This window comes from Musca autumnalis, unplaced genomic scaffold (assembly GCF_047663935.1).
Source record: "Musca autumnalis isolate F117 unplaced genomic scaffold, ASM4766393v1 scaffold_2, whole genome shotgun sequence".
NCBI classification, from domain to species: domain Eukaryota; kingdom Metazoa; phylum Arthropoda; class Insecta; order Diptera; family Muscidae; genus Musca; species Musca autumnalis.
The window spans coordinates 218,148,152-218,172,249 of NW_027411755.1; the positions used below are offsets into that span (position 1 = coordinate 218,148,152).

The window sequence follows — 24,098 nt, forward strand, 5'->3', positions numbered from 1 at the left end:
ACAATAATCAAGGCAGTGATAAGTGGGTCTAGGCATTGATAAATCAGTCTAGAGGCACAGAGATTGGTTCTAAGCATTGTTCATTGGTTGTGGGCATTGATTAGTGGCTCTAGACATTGACAGTTTGCACCAGGCATTGATCTTTCGGTCTAGACAATGATTATTGGCTTTAAACGACGCAGAGATTGGTTCAAAGAATTGTTCATTGGTTCTAAGCATTGATCAATGGCTCTCGACATTGACAATTGGCCCCATGCATTGATCTTTGGGTCTAGACAATGATCATTGGCTTTAAAGGACGCAGAGATTGGTTCTAAGCATTGTCCATTGGTTGCAGGCATTGATCAGTAATCATTGGTTTTAAATGACGCAGAGATTGGTTCTAAGAGTTGTCCATTGGTTGTAGGCATTGATCAATGGCTCTAGACATTGACAATTGGCCCCATGCATTGATCTTTGGGTCTAGACAATGATCATTGGCTTTAAAGGACGCAGAGATTGGTTCTAAGCATTGCCCATTGGTTGCAGGCATTGATCTGTGATTCTAGACATTGACAATTTGCTCTTGGCATTGGGGTTGGGTCTAGACATTGATCATTGGCTTTTAAGGGCGAAGATATTGATTCTATCAATTGTCTATTGGTCTAGACATTCATCATTGGTTTTAAATGACGCACAGATTGGTTCTAAGCATTGTCCATTGGTTGCAGGCATTGATCAGTGATCATTGGTTTTAAATGACGCAGAGATTGGTTCTAAGAGTTGTCCATTGGTTGTAGGCATTGATCAATGGCTCTAGACATTGACAATTGGCCCCATGCATTGATCTTTGGGTCTAGACAATGAGCATTGGCTTTAAAGGACGCAGGGATTCATTCTAAGCATTGTCCATTGGTTGTAGGCATTGATCAGTGACTCTAGACATTGACAATTGGCTCCAGGCATTGATGATTGGGTCTAGACAATGATCAGTGGATTTAAATTGGTTGTAGGCATTGATCAGTGATTCTAGACATTGACAATCGGCTCCATGCATTGATTTTTGGGTCTATACAATAATCAAGGCGGTGATAAGTGGGTCTAGACATTGATCAATGAGTCTAGAGGCACAGAGATTGGTTCTAAGCATTGTTCACTGGTTGTGGGCATTGATTAGTGGCTCTAGACATTGACAGTTTGCACCAGGCATTGATCTTTCGGTCTAGACAATGATCGTTGGCTTTAAAGGACGCAGAGATTGGTTCTAAGCATTGTCCATTGGTTCCAGGCATTGATCAGTGATCATTGGTTTTAAATGACGCAGAGATTGGTTCTAAGAGTTGTCCATTGGTTGTAGGCATTGATCAATGGCTCTAGACATTGACAATTGGCCCCATGCATTGATCTTTGGGTCTAGACAATGATCATTGGCTTTAAAGGACGCAGAGATTGGTTCTAAGCATTGTCCATTGGTTCCAGGCATTGATCAGTGATCATTGGTTTTAAATGACGCGGAGATTGGTTCTAAGAGTTGTCCATTGGTTGTAGGCATTGATCAATGGCTCTAGACATTGACAATTGGCCCCTTGCATTGATCTTTGGGTCTAGACAATGATCATTGGCTTTAAAGGACGCAGAGAAGATTCGTTCTAAGCATTGCCCATTGGTTGTAGGCATTGATCAGTGATTCTAGACATTGACAATCGGCTCCATGCATTGATTTTTGGGTCTATACAATAATCAAGGCAGTGATAAGTGGGTCTAGACATTGATCAATGAGTCTAGAGGCACAGAGATTGGTTCTAAGCATTGTTCATTGGTTGTGGGCATTGATCAATGGATCTAGACATTGACAATTGGCCCTAGGCATTGAGCGTTGGGCCTAGACATTGATAAATGGCAGAATGCCAGAGCAATGCAGAGATCGGTTTTAGGCATTATTCATTGGCTGTGGGCATTGATCAGAGGCTTTAGACATTGACAATTGGCTCCAGATGATTGGCTTTAAAAGATGCAGAGATTGATTCTAAGCATTGGTCAATGGTTGTGGGCATTGATTTGTGATTCTAAACATTGACAATTTGCTCTTGGCATTGAGGATTTGGTCTAGACATTGATCATTGGCTTTAAAGGCGCAAATATTGGTTCTAAGCATTAGTAGTTTTAGGCATTGACAATTGACTCCGGGCATTGATCTCAGAGACCCAGGATCCTTGACCATGAAACAATGACCATTGAACATAATTTGGATTAAAACGTCCCCGAATGTCGTCAATACTTCCTCTCATCAATCGTTAAAACTGTCTAGCCGATTAAAACATTTTTGCAAGACACCCTTGTACAAGAAAAAAATCTCTAAAGTGAAATTGAAATTTTTTTTTTTTTTTTGTTATCACCTCGACACCACTTCAATTACATTAGTATACAATAACATATATCATAATAACTATGAAAAATGCTTTTAATAATCCACAGATTACTGCTTTTAGCTGTTTATTCCTGTGGACATAAGTCAAAGTGTACACACAATCAGTGAACAGAAGATGTCGGCAATAAAACACAATAATCAAGTCTACAAAGTCATAAATATTTCAAAGTTTTTTTTCCTACAAAATATTTACTTTGGTATTGCAGCATTATTCCATCCGAACATCATCTCATCATATCTAAGAAAAAGAGGAAAAACAATTGGCAAATTATCTCTATAAAATAATTTGTCTATTTTTTGGTGGAGATAAAGAGATGGCAGGCAGTTGAGAGTGGACTGACTGACTTACTAAGTGTGGCTATAGTTGTCTGGAAGTCTTTTTCGATTGGTGTGTTTTGGCTAACTAAAGGTTATTACCAACTAGCAAAGACTAAGTGGGGGGATCAGCAAGTGGTTGTCTAAAGGATTTGCTGGAATGGCAGGTCAGCTGGCCTGGCTTGCTGACTTACCAGCTTCTAATGGTCGTTCCATGCCAGACATTAGTTTTTGGTCTTAAGTAATGTACAGTGTTTGTAGACATTAACAACAAAATAAAGCAATAAAGTGTTTTATTTTCACTTGATGTCGGAGGAGATCGCAAAAAATAAAACATTTCTATAATAAAAAGTGAAGTATTAGACATATTCATGCAATGAATGAACATTACGAGATTAGCATGCGCACCATGGTGGAGTGAGTATCTCTCTGGTGTGGATGCAAAGGATTTATATTGCTATCGAAATGGTCACAGACCTACCTGACAATCGCTCGCATAACTAACTGACATTTTGATTCGCCTTCAAATTCAAGAGTTCAAAGTATTTGCTAGTAAAAGTTTTTCCTCTCCAGACGATAAACTTCAATTATGCAATTCAAATAAGGATCGGAAGTTTAAATAAATATTAAGGAGTTCAAATGATAATTGTGGGCAAAATAAAATGCAAGTCGTTGAGACTAGGCTAGAAAAGAACTGACAATTTAATACATTGGATGTAGGCATTGTCATTGATTGATTGGCTTAAGGCTCTGCACATTGATTATTGGGTCTAAGTATTAATCATTGGCTCTAAAAGATGCAGAGATTGGTTCTAAGCGTTGCTCGTTGGTTGTAGGCCAGGATCAGTGGCTGTAATCATAGACAATTGGGTCTAGTCATTGACCATTGGTTCTAAAAGACGCAGGGATTGGTTCTAACCATTGCTCATTGGTTGTAGGCATTGATTAGCGGTTCTAGACATTGACAATTGACTCTAAACATTGATCTTTGGGTCTAGACATTGACCATTGGTTATAAAAAACGCAGAGTTTAGTTCTAATCTAATCTAAGAACAGAGATTGGTTCTGAAAGTTGTTCATTGGTTATAGGCATTGATCACTGGTAGAGTTGGGTAATCTAGCTCCTAGTTCCTTGTACTAGTTCCAAAACGTATGAGTAACATCATTTAATATAACGTGTGATAGTAAGTATACGCAGTTTGTTCAAAGAAATAATGTGGGCCATTGGAACTGCGAAGTGAACTAGATAGTTCCATATAGTTCCTTTGGCACAACTCTAATCAGTGGCTCTAGAGATTGCTAAATGGCTGTAGGCAGTAATCCGGTTGCTCTAGACATTGACAATTGGTTCTAGGCATTAATCTTTGATTCTAGACATTGATCATCGGCTATAAAAGACGCAGAGTTTAGTTCTATGCGTTGTTCATTGATTGAAGGCATTGATCAGCGGCTCTTGACATTGACAAATGGCTGTAGGCAGTGATCTTTCGGCCTAGACATTGATCATTGACTCTAGAAGACACACAGATTGGATCTGAGAGTTGTTCACTGCTTGTAGGCATTGATCAATGGCCCTGGACATTGACAATTGGCTCTATGCATTGATCTTTGGGTTTAGAAATTGATCATTGGCTCCAAAAGACAAAGTGATTGGTTCTAAGCATTGTTCATTGGTTGTAGGCATTGATCGGTGTATCTAGACATTGACAATTGTCTCTAGGCATTTATCTTCGGGTCTAGACATTGGCCATTGGCCATAAAAGAGGCAATGTTTAGTTCTAAGCATTGCTCAGCATTGTTCATTGATTGAAGGCATTGATCAGCGGCTCTGGACATTGACAAATGGCTGTAGGCAGTGATCTTTCGGCCTAGACATTGATCATTAGCTCTAGAAGACACATAGATTGGTTCTGAGAGTTGTTCATTGCTTGTAGACATTGATCAATGGCTCTAGACATTGACAAATGGATGTAGGCAGGGATCTTTGGGCCTAGACATTGATCACTGGCTCTAGAAGACACAGATATTGGTTCTAAGCGTTGTTCATTGGTTGTAAGCATTGATCGGTGTATCTAGACATTGACAATTGGCTCTAGACATTTATCTTCGGGTTTAGATATTGGCTATTGGCTATAAAAGAGACAAAGTTCTAAGCATTGCTCATTGATTGAAGGCATTGATCAGCGGCTCTGCACATTGACAAATGGCTGTAGGCAGTGATCTTTATGTGCGTGAAGATAAAATCGATTTTAACTAGCGGAGACAAAAACCATAACTACCACCACCACATTTAGCCAAGACACATTCTCTCACGTATAACAGATTTATAACAGTTTTATAACAGTTCTAAAAACGATTTTGACAAAATCGTTTTTGAAGAATATGTGTTTTAGACCCTTTTCAGGATCTAAAAAGATATGAGCACACGGAAAATTGACAAAATTGAAAAAAAACGGAAAGTTTAAAAAAAGGTTCTGTAGGACTTTTTATTGAAAACCTTCATACATGTGGGTGGACCTATTGAGGGCCCCCTAGGCGAAATTTATGCCGCGTACCTACAGATTGCGAGTACAGCTAATTAGGCCATTGGGTCGACTATAAGAAAATACAAATTTGATTACAGGTTGATTGTATAAATTTTGAAATATCGACATTTTATGAAAAACCTTCACATATGTGGGTGGACCTATAAAGGGCCACCCTAGGCGAAATTTATGCCGCGTACCTACAGACTGCGAGTGCAGCTAATTAGGCCATTGGGTCGACAATAAGAAAATACAAATTTGATTACAGGTTGATTGTATAAATTTTGAAATATCGACATTTTATGAAAAACCTTCATATATGTGGGTGGACCTATAAAGGGCCCCCCTAGGCGAAATTTATGCCGCGTACCTACAGATGGCGAGTGCAGCTAATTAGGCCATTGGGTCGACTATAAGAAAATACAAATTTGATTACAGGTTGATTGTATAAATTTTGAAATATCGACATTTTATGAAAAACCTTCACATATGTGGGTGGACCTATAAAGGGCCACCCTAGGCGAAATTTATGCCGCGTACCTACAGATTGCGAGTACAGCTAATTAGGCCATTGGGTCGACTATAAGAAAATAACAATTTGATTACAGGTTGATTGTATAAATTTTGAAATATCGACATTTTATGAAAAACCTTCATATATGTGGGTGGACCTATAAAGGGCCCCCTAGGCGAAATTTATGCCGCGTACCAACAAGTGGCGAGTACAGCTAATTAGGCCATTGGGTCCACTATAAGAAAATAATAATTTGATTACAGGTTGATTGTATAAATTTTGAAATATCGACATTTTATGAAAAACCTTCATATATTTGGGTGGACCTATAAAGGCCCCCCTAGGCGAAATTTATGCCGCGTACCTACATATTGCGAGTGCAGCTAATTAGGCCATTGGGTCCACTATAAGAAACTAATAATTTGATTACAGGTTGATTGTATAAATTTTGAAATATCGACATTTTATGAAAAACCTTCATATATGTGGGTGGACTTATTGAGGGCCCCCTAGGCGAAATTTATGCCGCGTACCTACAGATTGCGAGTGCAGCTAATTAGGCCATTGGGTCCACTATAAGAAACTAATAATTTGATTACAGGTTGATTGTATAAATTTTGAAATATCGACATTTTATGAAAAACCTTCATATATGTGGGTGGACCTATAAAGGGCCCCCTAGGCGAAATTTATGCCGCGTACCTACAGATTGCGAGTGCAGCTAATTAGGCCATTGGGTCCACTATAAGAAACTAATAATTTGATTACAGGTTGATTGTATAAATTTTGAAATATCGACATTTTATGAAAAACCTTCATATATGTGGGTGGACCTATAAAGGGCCCCCCTAGGCGAAATTTATGCCGCGTACCTACAGATTGCGAGTGCAGCTAATTAGGCCATTGGGTCCACTATAAGAAACTAATAATTTGATTACAGGTTGATTGTATAAATTTTGAAATATCGACATTTTATGAAAAACCTTCATATATGTGGGTGGACCTATAAAGGGCCCCCCTAGGCGAAATTTATGCCGCGTACCTACAGATGGCGAGTGCAGCTAATTAGGCCATTGGGTCGACTATAAGAAAATACAAATTTGATTACAGGTTGATTGTATAAATTTTGAAATATCGACATTTTATGAAAAACCTTCATATATGTGGGTGGACCTATAAAGGGCCCCCCTAGGCGAAATTTATGCCGCGTACCTACAGACTGCGAGTGCAGCTAATTAGGCCATTGGGTCGACTATAAGAAAATACAAATTTGATTACAGGTTGATTGTATAAATTTTGAAATATCGACATTTTATGAAAAACCTTCATATATGTGGGTGGACCTATAAAGGGCCCCCCTAGGCGAAATTTATGCCGCGTACCTACAGATGGCGAGTGCAGCTAATTAGGCCATTGGGTCGACTATAAGAAAATACAAATTTGATTACAGGTTGATTGTATAAATTTTGAAATATCGACATTTTATGAAAAACCTTCATATATGTGGGTGGACCTATAAAGGGCCCCCCTAGGCGAAATTTATGCCGCGTACCTACAGACTGCGAGTGCAGCTAATTAGGTCATTGGGTCGACTATAAGAAAATACAAATTTGATTACAGGTTGATTGTATAAATTTTGAAATATCGACATTTTATGAAAAACCTTCACATATGTGGGTGGACCTATAAAATTGATGTAGGAAGTGATCTCTGAGCCTAAGCATTCATTGATTGGTTCTAAAAGACACAGATATTTGTTCTGAGAGTTGTCCATCGGTTCTAGGCATTGATCAATGGCGCTAGACATTGACAAGTGACTCTATACATTGATCATTGGCGCTAAAAGACACTGAAGTTGGTCCCAAGCATTGTTCATTGGTTGTAGACATTGAAAAATTACTTTAAACATTGATCTTTGGGCCAAGACATTGATCATAGGCACTAAAAGACGCAAAGTTTAGTTTTAACCATTGCTCATTGGATGCAGGCATTGATCATTGACTCTAGACATTGGTAGTTGCCTCTAGGCATTGATCATTGCATCTGGGCATTGATCAATAGCTCAAAAGGAAGCACAGATTGGTTCCTAGCATTGTTTATTGGCTCAGTACATTGACTAGTGGTTCATCGTTGCCTCTTGGCATTGACAATTGCCTTTACGCATTGATCATTGTCTACAGCAGTTGATTATTTGTTCTAGGCATTGGCCAGTAGCTCTAGGTATTGATGCATTGGCCTAGGAAGGGATAATTCTCGCTTGCCATTGATCATTGGCTCTAAGCTTTCGTCATAACGTCTTAAAGGAGCAAATATGGCTTTTAAGTATTGATCATTGACTCTATACATTAATTAGTGGCGCAAGGATTTACAAAGTGGCTTCAGGCATTGATCATTGTCTGTAAAAGCCTCTAAGGTTCAAGGGTTTCAAGACATTCAAGGCATTTTTAATGGCTCTGATCATTGACATTAGGCATTCATTACTAGTTGTTGGCATTGTTCATTGGCTCTAAAAGCCTGAAAGATTTATTCTAACCAGTTTTCATTGGCTCTAGCCATACATCCTTGATTCCGTGCACATATCATTGGTAAAAAGGTCACACAATTAACTTATTTCCCCCAATTAATGAATCTCCTCCCTTTGTCTTCAGAGAATTTCAAGCATTTTAAAACTTTGTTCATAATCAAGGTCGTCATCATTGTCGTCGTCCCCAAATGAATAAAATGAATGAATGAGTGCGACGATAAAACACAACACTCTGAAGATGAAAACAAGCAAGCTGGCGGCAGCGAGAAAAACAGTCACACACAAACATATTCGATAAAAACTATAAAACAATTTCCAATATATTTGGGATCAAAGAAGTGTATTTGTACCTATTCGATACACTGCGACTGATTACATTTAAAACTAAAAAAGGAGAGAAAAACACCAAAATCGCGCACACACAAAACATGCAACATACATCCCAAGCTATAAAAGGAACGAGCAGCAGCAGTCTTCTCAATTGAACTTCATTCCACATGTGTGGATAAAGTGACCAATGTCCAGACACAGCTAGCAATGCTGCTCTTATCCTCCACCTACAGCATTTGTTACGGAGCTTTCAAATAGCAGACAACAAACGCCACATGGCTATACAAAAGAAGAAAAGAGGTAGGTTGTCTCTATGATGGAGCTGCTGTTGTTGCAAATGGTGGCTGTGTAGGCAATGTTTTCTTACCACCTCTAAAAAAGCAATGATTTCCATTGTATGAACGAACGTTTGCCGTCTAATCAGTGATGCCGGTTGTTTGGTTCACATAGAAAATGAATCAATGAAACAGAAAACGCCGGCATGGCACTCATTTATAATCAACATTCATACCAGCAGCAGCAATAATAACAACAAACTTGCAGATCTCTTTTTAGTGGGAGAGACAGTAGTAAGTAGTTGGGGCAAGCAAATTGTTTGGAAACCGGTATGTGCTGCAGAGGTGATTGAATTGCATGGATCCATAGTAGACAAAATACAAATAATACTGTTATCTTTTTGAAGGTACAGTGGTTGTTGGGGATTTTCACGGGACTGATCATTTAGTGTGGATATTGATCAAGGAGTCAGTAAGGTATACATAGTTGACCAATGGTTCTAGGCGTTGATCGTTGGATCCAGGTATTGATCAAGGATTGAAATAGGTATTGATAATTGATTGGCCCTAAATAATAATCATTGCTTCTTTGCATTGAACAATGGATGTGGGCATCGAACATTGTCATTTGGCAATGACAATTAATTGTAGGCATTGACTTTAGACATTGAGTATTGCCTCCAGGCAGCGATAATTAAGCATTAGTGAATTGATAACTTGGTGTCCATTGACTTCAGCCATTGAACATTGGCTTTAGATAACAATCATTGGGTCTAAACATTAGTCGTCGCCTATAAAAGAATCAGATATTGGTCCTAGGCATTGTTCATTGTTTGATCAGTTGGTCTATACATTGACAACTGGCTCTAGGCATTTATATTCGGGTCTAGATATTGACCAATGACTCTAAAAACGCAGAGATTGGTTATAAGCAGTGTTAATTGGTTGCAGGCACCGATCAGTGTCTCTATACGGTGACAGTTGGCTCTAGGCATTGGTCATTAGGTCTAGGCATTCGTCATTGTCTCTGAAAGACCCAGATATTGGTTCTAGGCATTGTTCAATGTCTATAGGCAGTGATCAGTGGCTGTAGGCATTGACAAGTGACTGTAGGCATTGATTTTCGGGTCTAAACATTGATCTTAGGCTCTAAAAGACGTAGAGATTGATTCTAAACATTGTTCCTTGGTTGTATGCAGTGATCCGTTGCTTTTGACATTGACAGTTGCTTTTGACATTGACTCTAGGCATTGATCTTCGGGTCTAGACATTGATCATTGGCTCTACATATGCGGAGATTGGTTCTAAGCATTGTTCATTGGTTGTAGTCATCGATCAGTGGTTCTATGCATTGACAGTTGGCTCTAGACATTGATCATTGGGTCTAGACATTCGGCATTGGCTCTAAAAAGGCCTAGATTGGATCAAATCATTGTTCATTGGTTGTTGGCAGTGATCAGTGACTCTAGGCATTGATCATTGGGTCTAAGCATCTGGCATTGACTGTAAGAGACGCAGAAATTGGTTCTGAACATTATTCATAGGTTGTAGCTATTTATCAGTTGCTCTTGGCATTGACAATTGTCTCTAGACATTGATCATTGGCTCTAAAAGACGTAGAGATTGATTCTATGCATTGTTCATTGGTCGTAGGCTTCGATCAGTGGCTCCAAACATTGACAGTTGGCTCTAGGCGTAGATATTTTGGTCTAGACGTCGATCATTGGCTCTAAATATGCAGAGATTGGGTCTAAGCATTGTTCATTGGTTGTAGTCATCGAACAGAGATTCCTCATTGATTCTAAAAGACGCCGAGATTGGTTCAAAGCATTGTTCATTGGCTGTAGGCAGTGATCAGTGACTCTAGGCATTGATCATTGGGTCTACGCATCTGTCATTGGCTGTAAAAGACGCAGAAATTGGTTATAAACATTATTCATTTATTTTAGCTATTTATCAGTGGCTCTCGGCATTGACAATTGACTCTAGGCATTGATCTTCGTGTCTTGACATTGATCATGGCTCTAAAAGACGTAGGGATTGGTTCTAAGCATTGTTCATTACTTGTAGGCATCTATCAGTGCCTCTAGACATTGATAGTTGGCTCTAGGCATTAATCGTTGGGTCTAAACGTCGATCGTTGGCTCTAAAATATGCAGAGATTTGTTCTTCGCATTGTTCATTAGTTGTAGGCAGTAGTCAGTGGCTCTATGTAGTGATCATTGGGTCTAAGCATCCGCCATTGACGCTTATAGACGCAGAGTTTGGTTCTAAGTATTATTCATTGGTTGTAGGCATTGACAAATGACTCTAGGCGTTTATTTTCGGGTCTAGACATTGATTAATGGCTCCAAAAACGCAGAGATTGGTTATAAGCAGTGCTCATTAGTTGGAGGCATTGATCATTGGGTCCAGGCAATTGTCATTGGCTCTAAAAGACACATCGATTGGTTCTAGGCATTGTTCATTTGTTGTATGCAGTGATCAGTGTCTGTAGGCATTAATAGTTGTCTCTAAGCATCGATCAGTGCCTCTTGGTATTGATTATTAGCTCTGAAGCAGAATGTTTCTAGGCATTGTTCATTGGCTCTAGGCATTGCTAATTTATCCAACACCGGTAATTGTTTATAATCATCTTAACCACTGTTTTTCGCACTTATTTAAAATTATTGTTTGGATTGTTTGTTTTATATTATTTATTTACTTAGAGCCTTCGATTTGCCTTTTTTTTGTTTTTTTTTCTGTGTCCCCAGGGGAAGATAACAAACAACAACAATAGATTTTGTTACCACAAAACATCGTATATGGTCAAGAAAAAAATATTTCAAAGATTTGCAAGTAGACATAGCATGGCAATGTGTACGACATTACAGGCATAACTTTAACTGATGACCGACCGGACATAGTTGAGGAATGGATGTCGTCTGTGTTTGTTTTTTGTTAATCCCAAACAGCAGCTGTTGTCTTTTTTGTTTCTAGACCTCGATTGGTGTTGGAGTTTCGTGGGTCGAATGATTGTTGTCGGTATGTCGTACTCTGCAACATGTCAGCGGCGCCGACAACGTAGGTAACGTCACGGCGTCGTCGTCGTTTGTTTGTCTATGTTGCTGGCCAGCCATTAAGGAAAATGAAAGGATTTGATAGATGAATGAACAAATGTTGATCTTTTGTATGAAAATGTATGAAATAATGATGTGATTTATAAACTGAAAAGTTAACTATTGTAAATCTGAATTAGTTTTTATGCGCAAAAACTTTTTTTTTCAGAGATAAAAGTGTGTAGAGTGTTTGTTTACGGTCGGTAACAAAAAGTGGTATTATCAGTGGAAAAAAGTTAATTGTCACCGATGATCAAAAATTAGACATTATGATTGTGAAAGTTAGTCAGAGTTGATCAAAGGAATGATTTTTATCATAGGATCTGAACATTCATCAGTGCCCCTGCTCATTGGAACTAAGCCTTCGTCATTTGCTCTAAAAGAATCATAGCTTGTTTCTAAGTATTGATCATTGGATCTAGGCATTGATCATTGACTCCAGGCATTGCCCATCGCCTCTAGGCATTGATCAGTGCCTCTAGACAATGATCATTGTCTCTAGGCATTGATCATCGGATCAAGGCAGTGAATAAAGTCTCCACAATACGCAACATTAGGCTCTAAGCATTGATTATCGGCTACAGGCATTGATCATCGGATCTAGGCATCTATCGTCGGCTCCAGGCTTTGATTGTTAGCTCCAAACAACCCAAAGATTGAATCATAACATTGTTCACTGTCTCCAGACATTGATCAGTGCCTATAGACAATGATCATTGGCATTTATCATCGGATTAATGCATTGAATAATGTCTCCAAAATACGCAAAGTTTGGCTCTAAGTATTGATCATGTGCTCTAGGCATTGCTCAATGGCTCAAGGCATGGATTCTGGATCTAAAAGATTCAAAGATTGATTTAGGCATTTTTATTGTCTCCATGGATAACTGTCTCAAAACTCAAAGATTGGTTCTAGACATGTGTTATTGGGTCAAAAAGACTCAAAGATTGGTTCTAGGCATTGTTTGATCATCGGCCGTAGGCATGTACTATTGACTCTAAAAGACACAAAGATTGGTTCTAAGCATTGTCCTTTATCTCCCGACACTGATCAGTGGTTCTAGGCTTTGATCATTGGCTCTTGACATTGATCATTGGCTCTAAAAGAGTCAAGGATTGGTTCCAAACATTTTTCTTTGTCTTCAGATATTGATCATTTGCTCTAGGCATGGATTATTCGCCTCAAGCATTTTGATCACCCCATTTACGCTGATTTTTCGATTTTTATTTTATGGATGGACTAGGGCGTATGCTTCTTTTTAAATACCCTAGTGAATCTTAGTCCCAAGAAATTCGCAAAAATAGGAGTAAATGGGATGATCAAAATGCTTGAGTCGTGAAGTGAGAGGTGAAGTGTGTCTCAGAACATACCCGATTGTCTCTAAAACATGCAAAGTTTGGTTCTAAGCATTGCTCTTTGTCCACCAACCAGTGCCTGTAGGGTCTAGGCATTAACAACTGATTCTAAAATACACACAGAATGGTTCTAGGCACTGATCATTGACTCTAGGCATTGATTACCGGTTCTAAAAGACGCAAAGTTTCGTTGTAAGCATTGTTTATTGTCTTCAAACATTGATCAGTGCCTCTAGGCATTGGTTGTTGGTTCCACAAGACACACATATTGGTTCTAAGCATTGTTCATTGTCTTCAGGCATTGATCAGTGCCGCAGGCATTGGTAGATAGTTCCACAGGATCCAAAGTTTGGTTGCAAGCATTGCTCTTTGTCCGTCGACACTGATCAGTGCCTCCAGGGTCTAAAATACACAAACATTGGTTCTAGGCATTGATTACTGGTTATAGAAGTCGCAAAGTTTTGTTGTAAACATTGTCCATTGTCTTCAAACATTGATCATTGCCTCTAGGCATTGGTTGTTGATTCCACAAGACGCACAGATTGATTCTAAGCATTGTTCATCTTCTTCAGGCATTGATCGCTAACTCTAGGCATTGAACATTGACTCTAGGCATTGATCATCGGCTCTAGGCATGGATTATTGGCTCCAAAAGACGAACAGATTGGTTCAAAGAACTGTTCTTTGTTGTCCGACATTGATCAGTGCCTACAGGCATGGATTATGGGGTCTAAAAGCAGCAAAAATTGGTTCTAGGCATTGTTCATTGTCTTCAAGCATTGATCAGTGCCTTCAGGCATGGATTATGGGGTATAAAAGCCTCAAACATTGGTTCTATGCATTGTTCATTGTCTCCAGACATTAATCAGTACCTCAAGACATTGATCATCGGCTCTAGGCATGGATTATTTGTTCCAAAAGACGAACAAATTAGTTCCGATTGGTCTTCCGACATTGATCAGTGACTCTAGGCATTGGTTGCTGGTTCCACAAGACGCAAAGTTTGGTTCTAGGCATTGTTCATTGTCTCCAGACATTGATCAGTGCCTCCATGCATGGATTATGCGTTCGAAAAGCCGCAAAAATTGGTTCTTGGCATTGTTCATTGTCTCCAGACATTAATCAGTTCCTCAAGGCACTGATCATTTGATCTACACATTATCGTCCGCTCTAGGCATAGATTATTGTCTCCAGAAGACGAACAGATTGGTTGTAAGCATTATTTATTGTCTTCCGACTTTGATCAGTGACTCTGGGCATTGGTTGCCGTTACACAAGACGCAAAGATTGGTTCTAAGCTTCTTCACTGTCTTCAGCCATTGATCAGTGCCTCTAGGAATTGATCATTGGCTCCAGACATTGATCATTGGTCCCAGACATTGATCATTGGCTCCAGACCTTGATCATTGGCTCCAGACATTGATCATGGGCTATACACATTGATCATCGGCTCTATGCATGGATTAATGGATACAAAAGACTCAAAGATTGGTTCTAAACTTGTCTTCAGGCATTGATCAGTGCCTAAAGGCATTGGTTGTTGGTTCCACAAGACGCACAGATTGGTTCAAATCATTGTTAATGTTCTTCAGGCATTGATCGTTGACTCTAGGCATTGATCATTGACTCTTGGCATTAATCATCGAATCTAGGCATGAATTATTGGCTCTAAAAGCCTTAAAAATTGGTTCTAGTCATTGTCTTCAGACATTGATCAGTGCCTCAAAGCATTGATAATCCGCTCTAGGCATGGATTATTGACTCCAAAAGACGAACAGATTAGTTTCGACATTGATCAGTGACTCTAGGTATTGATCATTGGCTCTAGGCATTGCTCATTGACCCTAGACATTGATTATTGGCTCCAGGCATTGATCATTGGCTCTAGAAGAAGCAAAGATTAGTTCTAAACATTGTTCATTGCCTTCAGACATTGATCAGTTCCTCTAGGCATGATTGATCATTGGCTTTAGACACTGATCAATGCCTAAAGACAATGGTAGTCCCTTTACCCTTATTCGGCGTCCACTGTATATACATATCGTAGAGTAGGTAATTTTCAAAGAAAAATGTTATTGTTACTTCGTTATGTTTAGTGTGAGGAGCGGTGGCGGTCTTGTTTATCGTTTGCTCTTTTTATAATCGATGCTACACTTAATGGCAGTCATCATTATTGACTACATATTTTATTTTTTTCTGGCAAATCTATCTCTGCAAACTCGAAGATAATGTGAAAATTGAGGGAGAAGCAAAACCAAAAAACACTCTGCAGACCATAAACTTATAATATATCAAATCAAGTGTCAAAATAGACACATAAGCCAGACATTGATCAAAATTATGCCCGCAGAGAGGAAAAATGGAGAAAGATAGTTTATTAACTAAAGGCAGCACCAAGCAAAAGGCAAATAAAATATAACACCAATGAAAATAAGAGTAAAATTCACCACGTTCGTCGCAGTAGATGTGACAATGTCAATAATGTGCCAACAATGAAAAAACACACAAAAATCGAAAAAATAAAGCACTCAAAATGGTCCCAATAGACATTAAATTATTGAAAAATAAATAAAAAAACCAAACAAACTTAATTATATTATCGATGGAAGTCAATAAAGTTGAAATGTACAAAGAGACTACGACGAAGACGACGGACGATGATTGCGACGATAATGGTAATGGCTGTGCGCATGCCAAAACAGCCAGCCTCCTACTGCCAAATGAACTTTTAAAAGATGCAAGAGGCTAATAATATTAGCTAACCAAGGAGCAGAGTAGTAGTGGTGCTAGTACATCATAAGAAAGTTCACTTTCATATCATCAGCAATGAATGGATGGATGAGACAACAACGCAATAAAACACACAGGATAGAGATGGACGATTAGTGGCTGTTGAATGGTAAAACCATAGCCTTTTTTTGATCACAATAATCAAAAAAGAAAAAAAAACTTGGATTGATCATTTGCATTTAAGCGAATAAACATTTTTAATAATAACAACAAACAAAGAAAAATTACCAATCACAAACGATTAAAGTTCGTATGGAGATGAAAATTGCCACTTAAAATCGGTGAAGGCAATAAGGCAAAATCAGACACACAAAAAATGAAGCCTCTATTTGGTTTCGAAATTGAGTTAAAATTTTCATGGCTGGATATGAAATCAGTGACAGCCGCCGAATACGTGATCGCATCATCGTTTAGTGGACAACATAATAAAAACATTTAAAAAGTTAAGAGAGGGGAGAGATCAGATCATAATCATTTAATTTTGTGATAATAAGAAACAAATCGTTAAAACAAGATCAAACAAAACGTTTGGATTGGTAGATTGAAGTTTGTTTTTCTTTATAGCGATTCATGATATTTGTTGAAAGTAATCGCTCGTCTTTTTTAATATTTCCATTTTCAGAAAGTGTTAAATTGCGTGGATTTTGTTTCTTTTACTTAAAAAGGATTTAAAGACCACCGAAGAAAAAGTAAGTGGGGACTAGTGAAAGTATGATAGCGAAAGACAAAGTGTGAATTAACTCAAATATGCTGAACCCAGAGACAAAGATATGATTGACAGCTAAAACAGAGTCTATGAAGACTATGTGCAAAGAATTTGGAGTGAGATGAAATGTGCAAGCTTCAATGATGATGAAGCGAGGAATTGACCAAAAAGGTCACTTTTTAGATAAAGAACTGCAAAAGTCTTATATATAAAGAAAATCTTTTAAGGACTTATTCATAGAAGCACCTCATCTATAGATATAAGATATTCTAAAGGACTTCTTCAGATACAGAACCTCTTAAGAAAACTCTGCAGATAAAACCTTCTATACGCAATTTTCAGATAAAAAACTTCCCAAATGACTTCTTTAGATAGATGATCCCTCAAGGACTTATCCCTAAACGTTTTCTTCAGAGGTCTTCAGAGTTAGAAGTACTTCTTCAGATAAAGGCAATGAACGCAAACAAACGAAACGATTCCCGTACCATTCACACACAGTCACAAACTTTTCATTTTTTCTGAATCGTTTCGTTCTCAAAACAAAACAAAACAAGTGAGCCAAGGCTATAGTCGGGTCGGGGCCGACTATGTGATACCCTACACCACTACCCCTTTTCACAAGCTTTTGACTAATAAAATTCAAAATATTAAAATTGGGAGAGCTTAGCGCCTTTGCTCCGAATGTCTACATTAACACAGGTCAATTTTTTTGAAACGCATTTAAGTGCATCGACAGTACAACCCAAATAAAAAATGGAAAAGTGGGATGTATGCCAACCATCAATAGGCTTCTTTCTGTGTTAGACCCACATCAACCCCCAAAATTGCGTGAGGATCCGTCCAAATTTCGTGATTGCACAAAAATGGAAAAAGGGATGCATTACCGACTATTGCGATATCTCTGTTGTTTGACCACCTGTGACAACCTACTTCACATCGTTGTAAAGGTGATATTTTCTACTTTCCTTGCCAGGTTTTGCTTTCGATATACCTCCTACAGAAGGGAGATATTAACTTTGAAATAAAACGTTGGCCTTTTTTCCAAATATTTTTTTTGTCACATTCCGACCCCTGAATAATATCCGACCATTATCAAAAATCAAAAGGTTTTTTCCTCTGTGGGACCCCCAATAACACCCAAAATTTCGAGACGATCCAATTAAAATTGCGACCTGTAGCGTGATTTCCAAAAAAGTGGAAAAATGGGATGTATTACCGACTATTGCGATATCTCCGTTATTTGGATACCTACGCCAACCTGCTTTACATCATTGTAATGATGGGATTTTTTACTTTCATTGTCAGACTTTGCTTTTGGAAGGTCCGGAACCAAAGCTGTGATATTCGTCATTATTATTAAAATCGCAAAAATGAAAAGTTGTGTTCTATTAGCGGCTTTTGCGATATCTTCGTTGCTTGACCAACTACGACAACCTACGTAACATCATTGCAAAGGTGATATTTTCTACTTTCATCAGCAGGTTTTGCTTTTGATATATCCCTTTTAGAAGCAGAGATATTCGTTTTGAAATAAAACGTTGACTTTTTCTCCAATTAAGTTTTTTGCCCATTCCGACCTCTGAATATTTTCCATCACCAAAATCAATAGGCTTCTTTCTCTGTAGGATCCCCATTAGCCCCCAAAATTTCGTGACGATCCGATTAAAATTGCGACATGTAGCGTGATTACAAACAAATGAAAAAATGGGATGTATTGCCGACTATTGTGATATTTCCGTTATGTGGCCACCTACGCCAACCTACTTTGCATCACCGTAAAGACGGGATTTTCTACTTTCATAGTCAGACTTTGTTTTTGGAAGATCCCCAACCGAAGCTGTGATATTCGTCATTATTATTAAAATCGCAAAAATAAAAAGTTGGGTTCTATTAGCGGCTATTGCGATATATTCGTTGTTTGATCACCTACGATACCCTACTTTACATCATTAGAAAGGCGATATTTTCTACTTTCATGGCCAGGTTCTGCCTTTGGTATACCCCATATTGAAGCTGAGATATTCGCTTTGGAAAAAAAAACGTTGTCTTTTTCTCCAAATAAGTTTTTTGCCCATTACGACCCCTAAATATTATCCGACCATCACTAAAAATCAATAGGCTTCTTCATCTGTGTGACCCCCATTAACCCTCAAAATTTCGTGACGATCCGATCAAAATTGAGACCTGTAGCGTGATTTCCAAAAAAGTGGAAAAATGGGATGTATTACCTACTATTGCGATATCTCCGTTATTTGGTCACCTACGCCGACCAAGTTTACATCATTGTAAAGATGGGATCTGCTACTTTCACAGCCAGGCTTTGCTTTTGGAAAGTCCCCAACCAAAGCTGTGTTATTCGTCATTATAATTAAAATTGCAAAAATGAAAATTTGGGTTTTATTTGCGACTATTGTGATATCTTCGTTGTTTGATCACCTACGAGAACCTACTTTACATCATTAGAAAGGCAATATTTTCTACTTTTATTGTCAGGTTTTGCTTTTGGTATACCCCGTATAGAAGCTGAGATATTCGCTTTGGAAAAAAACGTTGTCTTTTTATCCACATAAGTTGTTTGCCCATTCCGACCCCTAAATATTATCCGACCATCACCAAAATCAATAGGCTTCTTCCCCTCTGGGACCCCCATCAACATCCAAAATTTCGTGACGATCCGATCAAAATTGCGACCTGTAGCGTGATTACAAGGTTTAGATGGACAGACGGACAGACGGACGGACGGACGGACTGACGGACGGACACACATAGCCAGATCGACTCAGCTCGTCGAGACATTCATTTTGGTATATATAAGTATGGGTCTACGACCATTATTTCGATGCGTTACAAACTTTTTGGCCAAAACCAACTTATAATACCCTCCCCACATAGTGGTGTAGGGTATAAACACAAACGTTTCAACTGAAGAAGAATAAAACGGTACGATTGCTGAAAAGTACTTCGGCTATGCTGTTCCGAGCTGTTTCTTTCACGAACGAAACAAAATGAATCGTTTGCAAACGTTTGATGTGTGAAATGATCAATGGCACATTAAGGCACACGCACACATTTGATTGTTTAACAACCCAATAAGCAAATCAAACATCACATACTTGGAACATACTGCGGCGGATGTTTCAATCAAAAACCAAACGTTTGCAATGTGTATTGTACGGCTTCGTTTTCTATAAGTTGTTGTGAATTTGAGAACTTTTCATTTTTCGTTTTGTTTGCACTCTCGAATGAAAACGAAACTAAACAGCGAGTTCGGTCAATTGGGGTTATGTTTGGTTTTGTTTTGTTCCTATGGAAAATGCGAAACGAATCGATTGCAAACGTTTCATAAAGTTTATTGCCGTACGCTGCCTTCCGGACTTGAATAAGGAAACCTTTTGTCCCTTATTAAGAAGACTTTCTGGCCTTGTAAAAGAAGAACGTCTGTGCTCCTACAAGAAGACCTATATACGGAGACCTTCTGGAATCCACTGGAACTTAGACCTTCAATAAGAAGACCTGTTGGCCTTGTACAAGAAGACATTCTTCCATAAGAATAATTGTTGGTCTTCCCTATGAAGACCTTCTGGCCTTTTATAAGAAGACTATGAGCTGTTCTATTGGAAGTTATTGTGGTAATTTATAAGGAGACATTCTGGATGTTTATAGGAACACCTTCTTGTCTTGTACAAGAAGGCCTTCTAGCCTTCTATTAGATGAACTAATATTTGAAGAAGAGGATCTTGGGATTTTAAGGATACGTACTGGCTTCTCTAAGAACGCCTACTATAAAAAAAATCTGGTCATCTATAAGATTACCTTCTGTCCTAATAGAGGACCTTCTGGTTTACTATTCGATGACCTTCTGGTCTTCTATAAGAGTAACTTCCGTATCTACAAGAAGATGATAAATAAGAAGATCTGCTGACCTTGTAGTGGGCTTTTATAGGGAGACCTTTGGCCTTCTATAAGAAGAATTTCTAGTCTTGTATAAGAAGGCAATCCGACCGTGTACAAGAAGTTTTTTATATGAAGACCTGCCGGCCATCTATAAAACCATGAGAAGTCTATGGGAAGATATTCTGGTACTTTGTAAGGAGACATTTTTGCCGTTTATAAGGCAACCTTCTGGCCTTGTTCAAGAAGACCTTCTGGCCTTTTATAAGAATACCTTTTAGCCTTCTATAAGGAGACCTTCTAATTTTCTTCTTCAGATAAAATTCTTCTTTCTTGTATTTTGTATGAGGACCTTCCGGCAATGAACGCAAACAAACGAAACGAGTCACACACAGCCACAAACGTTTCACTTTTTTGAAACGCTTCGTTCTCAAAACAAAACAAAAACACAAACTTTTCAACTGAAGAAGAACAAAACGGTACGATTGGTGATAAGTATTTCGGCTATGCTGTTCCGAGTTGTTTCATTCACGAACGAAACAAAATAGATCGTTTGCAAACGTTTGCTGTGTGAAATGATCAATGGCACATTAAGGCACACACAAACATATTTGATTGTTTAACAACCCAATAAGCAAACCAAACATCACTTACTTGGAACATATTGCGGTGGATGTTTCAATCAACCTCCAAACGTTTGCATTGTGTCTTGTGCGGTTTCGTTTTCTATAAGTTGTTGTGAAGTGGAGAACTTTTCATTTTTCGTTTTATTTGCACTCTCGAATGTAAAAAAAACGAAACTAAACAGCGAGTTCGGTCAACTTGGGCTATGTTTTGTTTTGTTCCTATGGAACATGCGAAACGATTGCAAACGTTTCATAAAGTTTATTGACGTACGCTGACGTATGGTCGTGTAGAAGAAGACATTCTTCCATAAGAATAATTGTTGGTCTTCTCTATGAAGACCTTCTGGCCTTCTATAAGAACACTATGTGCTGTTCTATTGGAAGTTATTGTGTTTAATTTATAAGGAGACATTCTGGCTGTTTATAAGAACACCTTCTGGTCTTGTACAAGAAGACCTTCTAGCCTTCTATAAGATGAGCTACTATTTGAAGAAGAGGACCTTGTGGCCTTCTATAAGAAGAACTTCTGGGATTTTATGGATATTTACTGGACTTCTCTAAGAACGCCTACTATGAAAAGATATTCTGCTAATCTATAAGATTACCTTCTGTCCTTCTAATAGAGGACCTTCTGGTTTACTATTCGATGACCTTCTGGTCTTCTATAAGAATAACTTCCGGATGTACAAGAAGACCTTCTGCCCTTATATAAGAAGATCTGCTGACCTTGTACTGGGCCTCTATAGGGAGACCTTTGGCCTTCCGTAAGAAGAATTTTTAGTCTTGCATAAGAAGGCATTCTGACAGTGTACAAGAAGTTTTCTATAGGAACACCTGCCGGCCATCTATAAGACCATTTGTAAGGAGGCGTTTTGACCGTTTTTGGACAACTTTGTGGCCTATTTTAAGAATACCTTCTAGCCTTCTATAAGGAGACCTTATAATTTTCTATATGAAGACCTTCTGGCCATGTATAAGAAGACCTTCTGGTCCTACATGTGAGAAGTTTCTGGCTTTCTACAAGAAGATCATGTAGCATTTTATGAGAAGATATTCTTGTCATTTATAAGATGACCTTCCGCCCGTTTATAAGAAGAAGTTTACAAGAAGACCTTCTGGTCTTCCATAAGAGTAATTGTTGGTCATCCCTATGAAGACCTCCTAGCCTGCTATAAGAAGATCTTCTCGCTTTCTATAAGAAGACCTTCTGACCTTCAATAAGCAGACATTCTGCAAGACATTGTACAGACCTTCCGGTCTTCCTTAAAAGTAATTGTTGGTCTTCCCTATAAAGACCTTCCGGCCTTCTATAAGATGACCTACTATCTGTAGAAGAGGACTTTCTGGGCCTTTAAGGATACTTGGTGGTCGTTTATAAGAATGCCTGCTGGCCTTTTATAAGGAGACAGACTGGCCTTCTCTAAGAAGACCGTGTGGCCTTCTACGAGAAGATATTCTGGTCGTCTATAATAATACCTTCTCACCTGCTAATAGTAGACCTTCTGGCCTTCTATAAGAATAACCTCCGGCTGTATACAAGAAGGCCTTCTGCCCTTCTACAAGAAGACCTTTCTGCCTTGTTCAGGAAAACCCAGTGGGCTTCCATAAGGAGACCTTTGACCTTCTATAAGAAGAATTTTTGGTCTTGTATAAGAAGACATTCTGACCGTGTACAAGAAGACCTTCTCGCATTCTATAAGACCATGAGACGTTCTATGGGAAGAAATTCTGGTTATTTATAAGGAGACATTCTGGCGTTTATAAGACAACCTCTGACCTTCTATAAGAAAACCTTCTATAAGGAGACCTTCTAATTTTCTATAAGAAGGTCTTCCATACGAAGAGCTTCTATAAGAAGACCATGTAGCCTTCTATGAGAAGATATTCTGGTCATTTATAAGGAGGCCTTCGGGCCGTTTATAAGATGATCTTCTGGTTTTTTGTAAGAACATTTTTAGGCCTTCTATACGAAGACCATCTGTGCTTCTATGAGGAGGCCTTCTGCCCTCGTGCGAAAAGACATGCTGTCCTTCATTAGATGACCTTCTATCTGAAGAAGAGATCGTATTGCCCTTCTAGATCTTCTGGACTTATATGGGTTTTGACTTTGTATAAGAAAACATGCTGGCCTTCTATAAAAAGACATTCTGGGCTTCTATAAGAAGACTTTCCGTCCTTCTATAAGAAGACCTTCTGTACTTCTATAAGAATACTTTCTTGCCTTCTATAAGAGGACCTTCTGGGCTTATATAAGAAGAACTTCTGGCCTTGTACAAGACGACCTTCTGGCCTTCCAAAAGAATAGTTGTTGGTCTTCCCTATGAAGACCTTCTGAATATCATGTGGCCTGCTGGGAGACCGTTTATGAAAAGGCCTTATGGCCTTGTACAAGTAAAACTTCTTGCCTTTAATAAAAGATCTTTTGGTCTTGTATGAAGACCGCCTGTGCCTCCATATGAATACCTTCTGGCCTTCTATAAGAAGACTTTCTAGCCTCGTATATTCTATAAGAAAACCTTCTGGGCTTCTATAAGAAGAACTTCTGGCCTTGTACAAGAAGACCTTCTGGCCTTCCAAAATAATAGTTGTTGGCCTTCTATGAGAATATATTCTGGTCATGTATAAGGAGATTTTCTGGCCGTTTATTAAAAGGCCTTCTGACCTTGTACAAGAAGACCTTCTTGCATTTATAAGAAGATCTTTTGGCCTTCTATATGAAGACAGTCTGTGCCTCTATATGAG

The 24,098-nt window shown here is 38.6% G+C and overlaps 1 protein-coding gene across 2 annotated transcripts in view; it reads right to left on the reverse strand.

The window, feature by feature from the left end:
* Nucleotides 1–24,098, reverse strand: part of LOC141395261 (uncharacterized) — a 190,240-nt gene that overhangs the window by 130,181 nt on the left and 35,961 nt on the right. The gene's annotated exons all lie outside the window — the stretch shown is intronic.